Source organism: Sturnus vulgaris, chromosome 12 (assembly GCF_052056855.1).
Source record: "Sturnus vulgaris isolate bStuVul1 chromosome 12, bStuVul1.hap1, whole genome shotgun sequence".
Classification (NCBI taxonomy): Eukaryota; Metazoa; Chordata; class Aves; order Passeriformes; family Sturnidae; genus Sturnus; species Sturnus vulgaris.
Window position 1 is genome coordinate 18542508 of NC_142254.1, and position 17186 is coordinate 18559693.

Genomic DNA, 17186 nt, shown 5'->3' on the forward strand with positions numbered 1-17186 from the left:
GCAAAATAAAGTTTTGCTAGAAGTTTCCTGTTCTGAGTACAAGCTAAATAAGATTATCGAGTCATTATGTTCATGTCATGATGCAAAAGTGGACAAAAAAATATGTTCTTCCATATTTCTAATATGGGTGTACCATCATCGAGACGTTTTTTGTCACACAGGGGAAAAAACATCTTCAAGAAAATGCTGCTCCTCCTCCAGCTAAAATGCAGAGTCAGATTTCTGCCAGTGGATGGATTCATGGAACAGTGGGCAGAAGTATTTCATCAGTCAGTTTGCACATTGTGACAAATGAATCCCGAGACACCATCATATGGAATAAATCCAAAGGGACATTGATTTTAGGTGGCCAGCTCAGCAAGCACAGGAGTTTAGATATTGCTGGTGGTTTGTACCTCTATTCCATGTCACTATTTCATAATCATCTCATGAGAGGTTTTAGTGTTCCTGTCTGTCTGCTGGGTGTGTGCTGCCTGTGTTCACAATCTGTCCTTTTTTTAAGGTGAGCTAGAAGCAAACCTGCTGTATCACTCCATGACATTAAAGATGTTAAGCTGATCTAGTTAAAACCACTTGTCATCAAGGGCATCTAAAAATCTCTTAAAAAAAAAAAAAAAGAAAGCTTAAAAACTATTTCCCTGTTTGGAAAGAATAAAACTCTGTAGGAACTGTATAAACAGTTGTTTTAGCCACTTTTTCTATTGTTTTTCATAGAAGGAATTAATACAGATGCATCATTTGTAAATCCTGTGAAAACAAGTTAAGCAGAAGAAAGGATACCACAGCAGAATGAATCATTTATGCTTGTTTTGTTCTTTCACCATTACAGTGGTGTCAAATGAACTCGGTGCCATTTTAAATGTACCACGTTGCCCCCAAACCCAGCTGAAGTGAAAACCAGGCGAGCTTGAGCTGAGAAAAAAAGCTGAACAAGCTCCTAAGCTGCTCATCCTCACCCAGGTTGTGTCTGGCCTGGCAACCAGAAGAACTGGAACTCGGAACATGGCATGCAACCTGACTCCCTGAAATACTGCACTGCAAACTGCCTCTTTTATGGCCGGCTTGGAGGGCTGCTCCCTGCCAGGGTGTAGTTTGATGTTTCCCTAAGCCAGGGCTCTTTCTAGAAGACAAAAAGCAAGAAAGGAAAAAAAAAAAAAAAAAAAAAAAAAAAGGCAGCAGTCTGCAGGCATTTGTGCTGTGCTGCCTTTGCAGTGCCTTGCCTGATGTTTGTGGTGATTAGGAAATCGATGTCTCGAAAATAATGTCCAGAAAAATGGTTGTTATGCAGCTGGATGAGTTTCTTGTGCACTTACGTGTAACGCTGGAGTGTCCTCACAGGCAGAAAGAAGTGTTTGGGGACGGGGCAATTGGATTCTGTCAGGTTTGTGAAATCCACTGAGGATATGGGGGACACCCTGAACACAAAAGGTGGTGTGGGAAAGGGCTGCTGGGGAGTGGAATTGGAGGGAGTGTGTGAGTGCCTCATCTTGCTACTGCTGCTCAGTTGCTGTCCCATGTTTTAAAGGGTTGAAGAAGCTGGGTTTGTCTCTCCCCACTTCTTTTTCATTGCTCAGAAGGGTCTGGGCCCGTCTTTTGCCCATGGAGTGAGTAGTTATTCCAGGCTTCTGTGATCTTGGGAATTCAGGCTGCAGCTGAAGCTGGGAGTTTCGGTAGCCAGAAGGGATCATTTGCCTTTCTAAAATGTGAATGGTGAATCCACAGAGAGTAAAGTGGGTGAATGTGGGTTGGTTGACTTAAAAAAAGGAAGTCTGGGAAAACTGACATAGAACTTAAATTTGGAACTATATGGCAGCATGCAAATAGGCTAAAACCCACAGGTTTTGTGAATCACTGCTATTTATTCTGTGCATTCTAGACTATAGCACTGATCTGGAGACTTCTTAGAATGGATCCAGCCATTTACCTATTAATAAATCCAGTTTCTGTAGGCAGTTGCTCAGACACACTGGTCTTTCCATTCATGTAGCTGTTAAAATACTTGCAAAGTTAAGTGGGGTTTTGTTTATAGGTAAACTGAGCAGTCTCATTTCTGTTTAGCAGTCGACACACAACATGCTGTGTCGTACAAAACTGCCAAATCTGTTAGAATAGAAGTTGCTGGCCTTGGGCCATTGGATTATAGTCATTTGTCACTCTAATGCCATTTCAGCAATGTAGATGTTCATTTCCAAAGAATTAAACATGCTGGAACTGCGGTTTTTCTTTTTGATGGAAGTGTTTTATGTGTGATCATTAAACATACAACTGGGGATTAGGGAACAAAGGGTTATGCTTCATGGTGAAAAAAGTGTGTGTATGTGTGTGTACATGTGTGTGTGTATGTTTGTATATTCAGACATTCCATAATAGAATAGTCTGATGTTTTAAAATTGGGGTTCTGAACCCTATTTTGGTTTTATGAAATTGTAACATAGGTGTTTAAGCCTGTGTTTTAAGTATTTCCAATAATGGGGCTGTGTTGGTTATTTTTAAAACACTTGAAAGGATTCTATTTTGTTAGTGCTCATGTTAATATATTCATTAATGCTTTAATAGAGTAAAACTTTGAAGTACATTAGTCTTTTCATTTTGGATTTGACTCTATAATACCTAATTTATTTCCAGATGTTCTTGATATTTTTAATATATGTAAGAACTTTTCCTCCTTGTTTGACAGCATACAATTTATTGATCTTCAGTGTGTGCTACAAGATCTGTTTTTCTTCACCTGTAGTTAGGCAGGAGGAAGATTAAATCACAGTAGCCCTAACAAAGTGTTTGTGCAAGACTTCTTTGAATCATACACCTTGTGAAAAAAGCATCTGTTCTTCAAAGCATGAAAGGCTTGTTGAGATTCTGTGGTAGTCACCAATGTCTGTGCCGTAGGAAAGAAATGTGCAGGGGCACTTTGGGGAGTTTTGCTGCTGTAGTGTTGTATGTGAATTCATATCATGGATGGAAGCTCTAAAAGAAGCACTGTGTGTTATTTGCATTGGGATTATAGTAGGGAAGAAAGGAATATAGATCAGCTGCCATTGAGGGTAATGTTAACACAAACTGGAAAAACACTTAAGGGATCTGATTTTTCTTTTACTTTGTTAAAAAAGTAAATATCCCTAGTGAAGCTCAGCTTTGAGGTGGAAGAGAAAAATGCACCATCTGTAAAGAAGAGCATGTCTCTAAAGGTTGTATGAAAAGATGCATTTTAAAAAACATGCAAGAAAGTAGGTTTTCTTCAAAGAATTCTGTATATGAAAGACTTCTTATTTTGTTTGAACTCCACTGAGCAGACCAGCAGAAATAGCTGAGTTATTCCCTCAGTGCACTGGCCATGTTTTCTCATACAACATTTAGAGCCTGCTGTAGTGATTCACAGATTTCCTGCCTCATTTTATCTGAATGTTGCAGGGTGGCAATGGATTTGCCACTGTAACTCAAAATATAGAAGTCGTGTATCATTCATACAGAGAAGTGAAGGCTTCTGGAGTGAAAATGGTTTGTGTTGTTGGAGTGGGATGCCTTTGTAGGTAAATAGCAACCTTTAACCAATAGGTAAGGTACTGTTAATCCTTTGAATTCTTGGTGCAAGCATTAGGGCTGAGTGCAGAGGGAAGTGGAAAAAGTTCAGTTAATTTGTTCAGTTGCAGGGGCAGGCAATTAGATTAGTTGTATTCAAATAATGGTTTTGGACCATGTTACCTTAGGGAGGGTATTTGGCTCGAAATGAGGCTGGTACATAGTGTGGGATGGCCTTGTCATTTTAAATATGAGTAGATAGGGTGAAAAGGAGAGGGCAGTCAAGCAGAAAGAAAAAGAGTCATTGTCAGCACAGGTAACAGCTGAATTGCAAAAAGAATCAAGTTCTCTTGAGTTCCAGTCTACTTCAGTCTATCCATTAAATCTTACGGGTTCTAATAATAGCTAGCTGACCAAAGAAAGTAAGAAATAACATTCTGATGTCTTTACAGCATGAAAACCTCACTTTCTGTTCTGCTACTGCGTTTGGGATACAAAACCAAAACCACAACTGTTTGAAAATGTCTGTGGAGCGCTGTAGTTAATTGATACAAAGTTGGAAAAAAGTTAAAGATAACTTAGTGAGGCAATTTCCACATACTTGGGCAGTGCTCACTTTCTTCGAACCTAAGGGCTGTGACCATAGACCAGTGCCCTTAACAAGAAGTTTAGGCTTCCACATTTCATCACACAAAGTGAGAACTCCCTAACAGAACTTGAAACAACAACCAGAGTTTATGCAGTTAGTGTGCTTTCAGAGCAGAAAAGAATGAGATATATTTTCTGTCACTTGCAAAGTCAGGATGACAATTTTATGTAAGTGCAGCAGAACCAGAAGTGTGGAAGAGGAGCAGTCAGCTTTCAGAGCAGAAGAAATAAAACTGTTGAGTTTGTTCCTGTCAACAGGTTCATGGGCTCAGTCTCTTGAACTTCCCATAGTCCAAACACAGCACTGGGCTTTGGTGGTCACTCTTGTTGCTGTGAGTCCATGAGCAGATACTCCATGGTGTTCCAGATGTTGCCACAGCTGAGTTTGCTGAATTGGAGAGGATAAAGGCAGTGGATGTGTATTACACTTGGCACTAATGATTGTCACATTAAGGCTGATACAGTTTTCTGATTTGGTCTAATCACATCCTTGAAGTAGAGATTTCCCCTGGTTCTCATCAGCATTGAGCCCTGCAGTGGGGTAGGGCACTTTGCACATTTTTCCCACATTTTTTTGCTTTGTGCTGCTGGCAGTGGTGGGTACCAGAGGGGTCCCTCCTGCCCAGCAGCAGTGCTCCACTGGGGGCTGAGCTGTAACCTGTGTGTTTTCATGGTAAAGTGACTTCACAGTTGGTCTGAATTTCTCATGGAGTTTTTTAGTTAGAAAACAGAAGCTAAGAACAAAGGTGCTTTTTAGTAATTCGGTTTGCAAACCAATTTTTTTAACTGTGTGTGTGCTAATTTTTTTTTTGTGACGGCTTGAAATAAAAAGCACTTGTAATTAGTGAACAACTGCTCATTCTGGCAGGTCTGAGTGTCCAGCACATCCAGCGTGTTTACTGAGTAGCGATATTGATAATGGCAGACATGACTGGTGTGAAATTTAAATCAGTTTCTATTTTCTAGTTCACTTTGTGTTTTCTGCCTTACTCGCAAAACAACCATTTAGAACAATTGTGTGAGTAACTCATTACTTTACCGAATGTCATTATGATTTGCTAGGTCTCTTAATTAGATTTGGGACCAAAGGAGGCACTGTATAGACATGAGAAGCATGTTCTTCCAAAAACTGCCTAAATTGGCGTTGTTTGAAAGTCTTACAGGTTCAGAGTGTGCAGAAGTGTGAGGGTTGTGGGTGTGGTTTCGTGGTTGTTGCTCAACCTTGTCTGCATTGTGGGACAGATGACAATTTGTCAGTACTTGTGTGGGATCTCCAAAGCCATGCGTGGATGAGGGAGAGGAGAGCAGGGACTCTGCAGACAGAGCTGCTCCCGCCTCTGTCCTTGCACTGGGGAAGCTGAAGAGCCAGAGCAGAGCTGTGTGTGCTCCTGCTGGGTGTCCGTATTCTGATATTCCCCTTCTCAGACGCCAAGGAAGTGGTGACTCAACTCCTGCCTGCATGGAGGGTACCCGAGCTATGAGTGTACTCTGATCTCTGAGCATTGGGGGCTTTATCTGCCACTATATTCTGGTTTAATCGCTTTTTTTACCTTCAGAAAGCAAAAGAGTTTCAGTATCTTTGAGTCTGTAAATGCTGGGAAATATCTTGAGTGCTGTGTTGTGCATTCTGTTCATTCATATGTGCAAAAGAGTTCTGAATGCTGACAGAAGATCTTTTACAAGGAAAGACATAAAGTAGCAGCATTATCAGTGCTAGTCTTTTGAAATCAGCTACTTAACTTTGACAATTTCAAGACTTTTTTTTCTTGCAGTATACCTACTGCCATACTCACACCCAATTTTTAATGCTGTTACTTAAAATATTAGTGTTTAGCCTGCTTACTGCTTGGGATTTGGTGGCAGCAGTGTATTAATTGTGCATTTGTTTTAACAGCTATGTTGCATCTACATAAAATTGTTTTGCAGATACTTAAGCTCTAAAACTGTCTCGGGAGGTGGTGGCATATGTGTGGTGTCCCAATTTTCATTTTAGCTTGCAAATCCCCTCAAAATACAAAGTTGCCGTCACGGGCTTTGCCAGATCCTCGCAGGTTTCCACCTGCCACATGTTGGGCTGATAGAGGAGGTGGGTGGCTGAGAATTTCTGAGAATCACAACGTGGGATGGTGTCCTCATGGGACATCCCACATCCCTTTTGTGTCACCTGGTGAAATCCTGGAAGGGGCTGGAGTTCCTTCAGGAGAAAACACAGCAAGAACCTCTGCAGAGCTGTTACTATCAAACTTCAGCTGACACTGAATTTAAAATATTGGAGACTTTATTATGCAGTAGCAGTTGTGTTTCATTTCTGTGATCCCCATGAGTCATTTACCAATCATTGTGTTTTTCACATATTCTCTGGTTTATTTTTGCCTGTTTCTCTATGAGATAACCCATTTTTGGCAGGTCACAACTTGCAGAGGGGAAAGTCTCATTCTTCCTTGTTCCTGGCCACTTGTATGTTCTGCTCGACATCGATTCCTCACTTCTTTAACACTCCGTCCACCAGTGGAAAAAAATGAATAAAAGATCATCTGGATCATTTTTTCTGTTTGATAGTAATCACCTCGCTGATCATTCAGCCTCTGGAGAGGAGATGAGATTGTGAATCCAGCAATATGTTCTAAGCATTCAGCTCTTCAAAAATTTAGGTTTGAGATGTGAAGCTAGGCCATCAAAAGAGGCATATGAGTCCTGGGCAGGTGGGCTTAGCTGCTTTCCAAAAGTGCTAATCTGTGTTCCATGTCGGGATGGAGTCCAGATAGCTAATTTTTGCCTCACCTAATCTTAGCCATCCTAAATCCTGCCCTGAGTAATTGCTTGTGAAAAGCATTGTGTGGGTGACTTGTGTGCTGAGGTGCTGTTAGAGAGAGAGGTTTCAGTTGTCCACAGTGTTTAGCTGCAGTAATTCAGAAATTAGGCATTCTTTCCCAATTTTCTGTATATTTTCCAGCTTGCTTGACAAATAGGAACAGCAGTCTGTCTCCTCACTGCCCAGGGTAGAATCGTTCTCTTGGATAGGTCTGTATTGATCCTTTGAGGTATTTGTCCTCTGTGAAGATGAGAGTAGTGGAAATAAGCAAAGAAAATACCAAATATACACAAACTAGTGGGACTCTAATGAAGATACAAACAGTCTGAATTTTTATGCAGCATTGCTTTTGATTGCTGTATTTTAGAAGCATAATTTTTAGTGCAGTTTCTATATTTAAAATAATAGGGTGGCATCCTGAATTTTGGCTGCTGTATCTGCAAGGTTGGCACCTTCACCTGCATGGAAAGGGCACTCACTGTCCCGGCACATGGAGCAGCTCACAGGAGAGGGAGGGTGAGATACAAACTGCTGGAACTGATTTAAAGAAATTCCTTGCAACAGTAGAAGGATGACATGACTTCAGAATTTTGGGTGATAGTTCAGCTTTTGGAAGGGAGAGTGGTCTGGCAGGCACAAAACGGTTTTCAATTTCTTTTTTTCTCCTTTGCTGTCTCTACCAATAATTTCAGATTCTCTGTCAGCTTTTCATCTAACTCTTGTTCCTCTTCTTTGGCCTCATCAAACCAATTGTAATATTTTTGAACTACTTAAAATGTGCCCATATTTAATCTGTTTCATTTCTTAAAACTCAGATTCTTGCACTTTTTACTCCTAGAGCTCTACTTATAATTTTTTCTTTTTAATAACCTCATCCAAGTCTAGATCTGTGAGTTTTACTTCTTTAAACCATGGATTTGAAAGATAAAAGCAGCCTGTGAGGTAAATTCAGACACAGTAAGAAGAGAAGAAAGGCTTTGCTGTGGCAGGGCAGTGCCAAGCAGCTCTGCAGTTTTGGAGCTGGAAGCCATTCCAGGAAAGCTGATCTTTGTTCCGGTGGCCCAGAGCATCCTGCCCGGCCAGGGTAGGAATGTGCTGGCTCCTGGATGCTGTGGGGATGGCAGGAAAGATGCATATGTGCTGGTTACCACCTTGAGGAACTGAGAGAAGCTTGTGGAAAACAATCCTGCAGGATTTTAGCTGCTGAAGGAGCTGCTAAATAAAGATTGTAAACCACAGAAAAAAAGTGGATTTGTGGAGCGTGAGTGGACAGCTATGAGGTGTTCCAAGGCAATTTGCTTTTTAATGTGGCCCAAGCAGTGTTTTCCAGATGCAGAACTGATTTTACCACCATATTCTTAGAACTTCACCCCACTGAAGGTGTCTGGCACTGAAGGTTGCAGCCCTCATGATTTTAGTTTGGCAGAGAAAGAAAAAAAAGGGCCAACACCAAGGGTTTTCTGCTGGGAAATATTAGATAAAATTACTAAGGGATTGTTTTGCCTGCCCCACCTGTAATAAAAGAGTAGTTAAACTGGCTGTGTTCTTGAAGATCTTCATGTTCCAACTTCTCTCTCCTCAGAGCTTATCATGCAGTGGTAAATCAGAATAATGCAAGTCTTAATTATTTTCGTTCTTCATTATAGGGAAAGTTTCCAATTTGCACATAGATTCAATAACTAGTTGAGTGCAAGAGGAGCCTGCAGAGCTTGAAGTAAATGTGTTTGCTGAGTTTCGAGCAGCCAGCCTGGAGCTGGTGTTTTCAAACTATTAGAGGGTGTGAAGAGATGAGGCCTTGGCCAGAGGTGTTTTACCAACCACTGTGCTTGAATTCAGAACTGATGAAGGACCAGTGTCCCTGTTTGGGAAGTATTTCTTTTTCATTTGATATTTGTGAGGACTGCCAGCTTGGAGATTATGATAGGAAAGTATTTTTGTTTGGCTTGTATTTAGATTTAACGTAGCAAGAAAACAGATAGGAAAATGTTACTATTTCTCTTTATCACAGGCAGATGTTCTGTGGGTTTGTAGTGGTGGTGGAAAGGTGTCAGAAATTCCTTCTTTTGCTTTCCAAAGAGCCAAGAGTTGATGTAATCACCTCTCACAATTCAGTTCCCTCCCTCTGCTCTTGCCTGGAATGCACTTTGCAGGTATTCCTGCTGTAGTCCCCAAATGCCAGCTCTTCATTGCAGCTCATTGTTTATAACACTTGTGTTCCTACCCTGGGTGCCAGGGGAAGGTGCCAGGGAGGTATTTTCACATCAGGAACACCTGATGGTGTGCCACAGGATGCAAATGAAAAGTTGTATATAAAATGTGGATACAGTTCCCCTGTCAGGGGCCAGTGCTTTATGATCGTGTACGAGTGCTACGGTTGCATTGCCCTTCTTATGCTGTGGTTATTTACAAAATAACGTCTTGTCTGTTTTAGTGGGCTTTTTCTTGTTTAGTGGAACAGAAAAATACCAGCTGGGTAAAATCTGACATGTGAAGCAGCAGAGGTTTTCTGCTGGTGCAGGCCTGGCCATGGGAAGAGGAGTCTTTCTGGAACAGCTCACTCAGAAATGCAGTGGTGCCTGGGTGAGATGGGTGGTTTTTATCCTTCCACTCCCTTTTTCTGCCCCCTGCTAACTACACTGACCATTTAATGGACAACTTCCTTGGGCTGGATGCACTTTGTGGCAGCTGCTGTTTGAAATAGAGGAGTGTCAACAGGCACCTCATTATTGGAAATAGAATGAGGAGCATACATAAACAGAACTTGTTTGGGTGGAAGGAATTGGCTCGTCTTTTGGCAGGATTTTCTGTGGTTATTGTTCAGTTTGTTGCTTTGATTTGAAGTACGTTATATAATTGATAAAAAGAGTACAACCTGCTCTGCTTAAGCGAGTATTTGAGTTACAATATTCAAGATAAACTGCTGAGATCCACGTTGTGCTCCCTTGATTACATCAGGGTGTAGGGGCCGTTTGGCCACAAAACCTGTCCTTCCAGTGCTGTGACAGTCACAACAGTGTTTCACTACTAGCCAGAGATCTGGCTTTTCCTCTGACCAGAAAATGACTTTTTGAGGATGATCATTATTTTTTTTTTCCATGAATGAATAAAACCCATCAGATTAATTTATGTGAAATGTGCAGAAAATCTGTAACTTTCTTCTGCTGTAAGAATTCTATAATAACGTCTGAAAACCCCCTGGACTGGGGAGAAAGAAAAAAGGGAAGGTTCAGTCATACACTATATTTTTGAGCCTTTGATAACTTAAATGGTGGGCAGGCAGAGTTGCACTGACTCATGGGCTTAGGTGACCTACATTTACCTAGCTCTGATCTTTCTCCAGGCACTATGGAGATGTTTTCATGTTCTAGTTTTGAGCTTCAGGCTAATGATAAAGGACTGGCAGCTTCACTGAGAGTTTGCTTGTGATTTGTTGCATTTTCAGCTGTTAAAAGTTTTAATATGCAGCTGCTCCACCTTTAAGTGTGGCTCCATTTGCATACATTTGTGTTTATAAAAGTCGGCTTTATTTTTTTCGTAAAGAGGGTATATTGACATATGCTTTGCCTAAAATATTATTTAGGCTGTGGTACAACTGTAAATACATGGCCAGTGGTTTTCATAGCTCCTGGTTATGGGATGCTGGTTGCAAGTTCAGAATCTAAAAAAAGCCCAAACAGCAAACCCGTTTTTCAGTTTCACAATTTTCTCTGTGCTTTTTAAAACATTTTAGTAATAAGCGTCTTGAGATGTGTTAGTTTGTAAAACTTGTCTCCAGTTAAGTAATCATCTGTGTACTAAGACTTGATGAATTTCAGCTCAGAGGAAAGGACAACCTGTGGGAAGGCTGCTTTTTCCTGCATTTCCCATAAAAAAGCTGTTAAACCTTGAGAAATTGGGAGAGAAATGAAGGGTGAGGAAGCAATGCAGGAATGACTAATGGGAGAGTGTTTTCTCTGCTAATAAAACCCAAGTGCAGTCATATCCATGTGCCCTTTTTTCCTTGCCAGAAAACACACTTCTGTCTGAATGCTTCCTTTTCCTGCTCTACTCCAGCCTATCCCAGAGCTGTAAGAGTAATTCCACTTTGTAGGAGTAACTTGGTGGGCAAAATTATATATATTATATATATAAGTATAGCTTAGAGTATACATCAGCTATTTCATCATTTCAGTTCAAACTAGTGAACTAGTTTGACTTGTTCGACCTTCTGCTTAGACATTTAGTGGTGGCAAGGAATAATCCAGCTGTAAAAGCTGTATTTTTAACTCCTTTATGGAAAAGCAGTTGAAGTGGGAGTCTTTGCAGCTTAAACTAATTTGACTGAAGATCTGAAGCTGTTGGGTGGTAGATGAAAGCCACGTTAATGCTTTCTGAAAGCCAAAGTTGACACTTCATTTTCCTGGTTTTCTTGTAGCACAGGTGATCCCAGGATGATGATGCAGCAGCAGTGCTATTTCTGCCTTTTTTTCTAGGACAAGCAGCTGTGGAACACGTACTCATCCTCCTTCTATTCCTCCAGGACAGTGTTCGTGCTGCCAGACAGGAACACCAGTGCAGATTTCATTGCAGGCACTGGAGTAACATTAGCATTTGTTTTTTAAGGTGGTTGGGGGACCACAGCAGAAACCAGTCAGCATGGGGAGAGCTTGCAGGTCAGGTATTTTAGCCTTTTGGGGTCTTTCCTCCCATCCTTGAAATCAGTTCTGTTGCTGGTGCTTTTAAATGCATAGTCAAGATGCTGCTTGGTGATCAGTTATTACACAAACATATAAATACTTTTGCTTTCATTCCTGGGAGGTAAAAACCAAATCTCCTTGGATAGATTTGTTTGGTTAATTAATTTTATGTAATTTGTGTTAAAATCTAGCTGCAGATAATATCTTGAAGATGTAAAGGGGATGTTATTGATGAAAGGATTTGTTCTGAGTGCTGCAGAATCTCCTGGAGTGCAGCTGGATGTTTCACTGCTGTAATCACATTGGAGAGATTAAGTTAGAAACTGATTCCAGTTTTGTTGTGACTGGAAGCACCAGCGACTGACAACCAGCAGGATTTGGGATTTGCTCTAAGGAAGGTGTTTAACATGAGTATTTTTCTAAAGAGAATTAATGTCGGGAGGCAGGGATTCAATATAGGGAGCTTGTTTGCTTGCAGCATGTCAGACTGAACATGGAATTGGTGACAGAGGCTCAGGAGTGAGCTGGAAACACTGTTACAGCTTTAATAGTCTCATCCATTCAATATTCCTAACTAAATATATTTCAAAAATGCTACACTTTTAAGAATATTCTCATCTGCAGAATGTTTGTGTAATGTTCTGGTATTAAAATTTTAACTTGCAGAAGAGAGTCAAGATGCAGCTCTTTCTTTGTCCTCTCTTCAGTTTCACAGGAAGCAGTTCAGAACTACATTTTTAACTGGTTAGTTTAATACTTTAGTTGTGGGGCTTTTTTGTAGTCCCAAGAGCATGACAGTATTTTTGTATTCAATGCCCAAACTTTATTGCAAAATCTTGATAAGTGGAGATAAGGCAAATAAATTAAATCTGAAGTACTGGAACACCCATGGAAGCAGCAGCTTCATGAGACAAGATGCCATTTTAGAATAACATAAAGTATGTTTAATTTTGCAGTTTTTTCTTTAATTAATGTGCTGGTTGTGGTTAGTGTCAGTATCTGAAGGGAAAGATTTTAGTTGTGTTCTGTCTAAAACTACCTCATTTTTAAGGTTTATTCAAGCACTGTTAGTTTTACTTTCATCTTGTCTCATACATGTGACATCTGCAAGAAGACATTCACATTTGAAACCTCTCAGAAGTTCAGAATTTGTGTATGTTGAAACCAGTGCTTAAAAACCAGGGTGGAAAGCAGCCCTTGTGAATAATTGTCTCTTTAAAGTGGTTGGTTATGGAAACTCAATATGGAAGATTCTGGATGGAAAATGCATAAATACTTGATAGTGCAGTGTAAGTGAAGCATTTGGTTATGTTGGTGTGTATTTGCTCACATTAGTTAAATCATGGTAATTTTAGTATGTTTGTTAACTCTGTACATCTCTGGTAAATGGTCAGGTTGGGTTTGTGCTGAGAATTGCACAATGGAATAGGTCCATCGGTATGTTTTGGGTTTGGTGGTGTTTTTCCATCCCAAAGGAGAAGTTTGGTGGCCTCGATGAGGAAGTGGAAAGGCAGCAGAGGTAGAGCTGTCCTGTGTCTCTCCTTTCCAAGAATTCCACAAAGCCTCATTCTTCCCACACACCCCGGCCTCCCCCCACAGGAGGTTCTTATTTCCCATCTGGTTTTTTATACAGTTGCAAGTGGAAGGTCATTGGCATCTGTTGGATACTGTTTGTGATGCTGCTTTTAATGTGTGACAGCAATGAAGCTCCCCAGGCTGAGGTGTCCTAAGGGACCCTCAGTGCAGGGTCAGTGATGGCTCTGCAGAGTTAAATCATCGGGGAGGAGTGCTGTGTCAAATTCCTGCTCCCCAAAACACCAGAGGATTCCTCCCAGGAGCCAGGACAGACAGACAGCTCTTCGAGAGGTTGTGGAGAGGCTTTGAGAAGGAGAGGGAGGGCAGATGGGACTGAATTAAGCCTCTTAGGGATTAGGTAACTTTAAAAGTAAGTCTGGGGGTATCATTGCTTTTGGAAAATTTCAGCACTTTCTCCAAGTGTTCTCTTTAGATTTTCTTCCACATTCAGTCTTGGTGTGACACTGGGTCTCCTCAGCTTTGTCTGTGCTCTCCTGTTAGTGAACACTGAAACCACTGACTGCTGTTTAATGTGCTTTTCAAGCAGCTGCGTTTCTGTCTGAGACTATAAATCAAAATCAGTTTTTGAAATCAGCAATTGAATGTTCAACTGTGTTGAAGAAATCTTGATTTTTTAAATTATTTTTTTGTTTTTAATTTTGTCTTAAAATGAAATTTATGTGGAGCTATTAATTAAACCTCAACTTTTCACAGGTGATATTTTTTAATATTTTGGGTTTGTATGTTGCCAGATCCCCCGAGTTTGTGTGTGACTGATGGGAATAGAGGCCTGGCTGGGCCAGGTGAGCTCTGTGCTCACGTGCAGTGCCCGACCTTCACTCAGGGCTGTGCAGTTGCTGGTGCAGGTGGGAGGCTCTTGCTGCCTTGGCACAGCACTGATGGAGCAGGACAAGCAGCTTATGAGCACAGCACAATCTCTCACCTGCTCCAGGGCTGACCCTGAGCTGTCTGTGTCTGACTCCCACTTTTCCTTGGAGCTTGTGAAGTCCATCTGTAATCCCTGACTGGGACCTTGAAGTGTTGTGACATACAGGATCAGAGATTGGGACTGCCTGGGCCAGGTTAGTTGGGCATTAAAGGCATCAGCTTGATGGAGTTGTAATGAATGTGTGTGTTTCTTACACACTTGAAAATACTAAAATTGGAATTGAAATCATCTGAAACGAGCTTGGCCAAGAATTAACACGTGCTGGTGTATCTCTGCCATGTGTTAAAATGTTATTTATGGAGTGGGGGAGAAATTAATGCTTGTTTTTAGTGGCTTGATAATCAGAGTAAGTAATTTAATTAACTGTTTGATGTCCTAGCATTAGATTTTGTCAGTTTGGAAAAGAAGGCAACTTTGAGAATTTTGACTTCAGATGGAACGATTTTGAGGGTGCAAACAAGCTAGGACCCCAAAAGCTCTGGTAATGAGATTATTCTTGTAAGGATCTGCTACTTTTTATAGGCTCTTAGTCTGCTCTTGCTCAAAATTTCTTATTACTTGGGCATTTAAGGTGCAGGAAAACCTTCTAAATTTGAATTAATGGTACAGGGTGTAAGTACTGCAGCAATGCTTGATGCTGTTTTAGAGCTAAACAAGTATTTTCTCCCACAGGTAACTTGTAGAGTGCCAGGTACACTGATTCCTTGGGGTGGATGGACAGCAGGCAGGGAGTTACAGTGTCTTTCAATTTGCTTAAAATACATTTTTCCCCCACTCTGAATCCTGTCTTTTTTTGGTAGGGATTGTTATACTTGCCAAGGCATGTGAAATCACAGTTTTTTCACTCAAATGCGTCGTTGTGTCTTGAAAAGGGTAGAAAATTCTGTCCAGCTTGCAGAAGTTATTTCTGGGGAGATGAGGTTGACTGGAGGCAGAGGAGGTTGGTTAAACTGGGCGGGTTTGGTGTCATCACTCCTATGGCCTTAAGTTTATTTTGAAACATTATTTTTCTCAGTTATCATGCAGGGATGTTTTAACTGGTGACTTAATGCTGGTGTAAAGCATTGATAAATAAAATCAAATCAGATCAAATTCTGTTTGTTTCAAGCCTAAATAGGATGGGTTTTTTGAGCTTTAGTCTGACTAGGATGAGATGTTGGTAAATATTTAACGTCCTGTTTTAAATTATGCAGGAAGAGTAGTATAGACACAAATTTCTCTAAATGAATACACCATGAAAACAGTTTATTAATATAGTACTAATGATCACTTTGTTCAATTTGTGTCTTGTGTTTCCTCATGAAAAAAGAAGCTCAGAAAGAAGTACCAGGCCTGTGATACTTTGCTTAAAAATGTTGGTTAATAAAATGACTTTATTCTATTATTAGATGGAGAAATTAGGGTTGTATTTATATAACTTTTAACAGCCTACACTTGATATTAATTGTTTTGTTCTGTTGTGTGACAACATCAAAAATATCTCCTAAAACATAATTTTAATGATGAGTCAGCAAGTGATTTTCTTAGGTTTGTTTCTGGAACATGATAAATTCTAGTTCATATGTTGATGAATAAAATGCCTTGGTTATATTGAAAGTATAAACCAAGCCTGAGTCTGTGCCAGGACCTGTGAAGCCACTCGGGTACAATTTGGGGATTTGGCTGTTGGATTCTCCCTTGGTGGGCAGCAGTTGGCTGAGGGAAGAGTTTTTGAAGCATTATATGTTTAACTGTTCTTCACCCTTTGAATCACAGATGTTCCAGTTTGTTTTGACTGTTAGAGTTGTTTGTAGTCTAAACCAGATTACATTGCTGGTTTTTTAAAAACCCTGAAGGCCATTAAAATGGGCACACTCTGCCACATGTAAAAGTGATGTGTGTATAAATCACTTTTTGTGTAAGAAAACGATGGTTTGTAATTGCTGTGGAATTTGGCTTTCAGTTAAGCTTTGAAATTTATGAATGTAGATGGCTGTGAGTCATGTAAACAGCAAGTTCCATTGGAATAAACCACCTAAAGTCTGGGAAAAAAAATCCTGTGTTTGGGTTATTGTGTGTGCAGTGTGTGGTAGCAGCCTGCACTTCAGAAGAGATGATTTCCCAGATTTTGGGAATTCTTTTCTCTGGCTCAACTCCCACTCTAGTTTGTTGTGTGTCGATACAGCCAAGCTGAGGATTTACCAGGAGCAAGACTCGCCATTGCTGAAAAAGCTTTTCTGGTGGGAGGGTGGAGGAGAGCCGAGAATTGTCCAGAGTGACCCTGGGAGAGCACGGAGATAAATGGGAGTGGGGGCTGAGATGTACTGGGCCAGAATGACCTGCTTTTATCCACATGCCAAGAGTGGTGTTTTTCAGTCCTCTTTGTCTGTTTTGTCAGTTTATTCAGCTCCTTGTTTAACTTCTTTGTGTCCTAGTATCTCTGTCCGGAATGTTTGGGTGTTACTCAGTCAATTACCGCTGGAGGTGGAAGTTGATAGAAACTTCCAGGCGCTGTGAAATGCCAATAGCTCCGACCTTTTTATTGGGAATCCTTTGTTTTCTGTAAATTCAATTTCTCGTTTTAGTGTCATTTTCTTTGTGGTCTTGCTAGGTAGTTTTTTTTTCATAGTGTTTAGATGCAAAATATCTGAAAAGCTGCAGGAAGAGGATGTTAAGAAAAGATGTTTTCTCGTAGGTTTGTTATGAAGAATTGATGATTTTTTGTGTATTTTCCTACACCTGAGCAGTTTCAGTTCTTTGTGCCCTCAGGACACTTAGTCTTGTGTAACTCCTCAGTTTAGCAGAACTCTGGAGAAGTAATTGAAGTAATTCTTGGATGATTTTTTTTCCTTTTGTGAGGAGTGGGTTTAGAAGGCAAACTGGCCTTTGCCTGGGACTTGTATGAGCTGATGCAACTCCTCACTCCACGGGATGGTTTAAACTGGTCACAGGATGAGGAGCAGTTTGTGATCACCTCCAGTGGGAATTTGAAGGAAAATGCTTTATTTACAGTTTCAGAGCTTAAAGTTCT

General features: G+C 40.6%; 1 protein-coding gene across 1 annotated transcript in view; it reads left to right on the plus strand.

Annotated features, from left to right (window-relative positions):
- Nucleotides 1–17186, plus strand: part of USP10 (ubiquitin specific peptidase 10) — a 47004-nt gene that overhangs the window by 2059 nt on the left and 27759 nt on the right. The gene's annotated exons all lie outside the window — the stretch shown is intronic.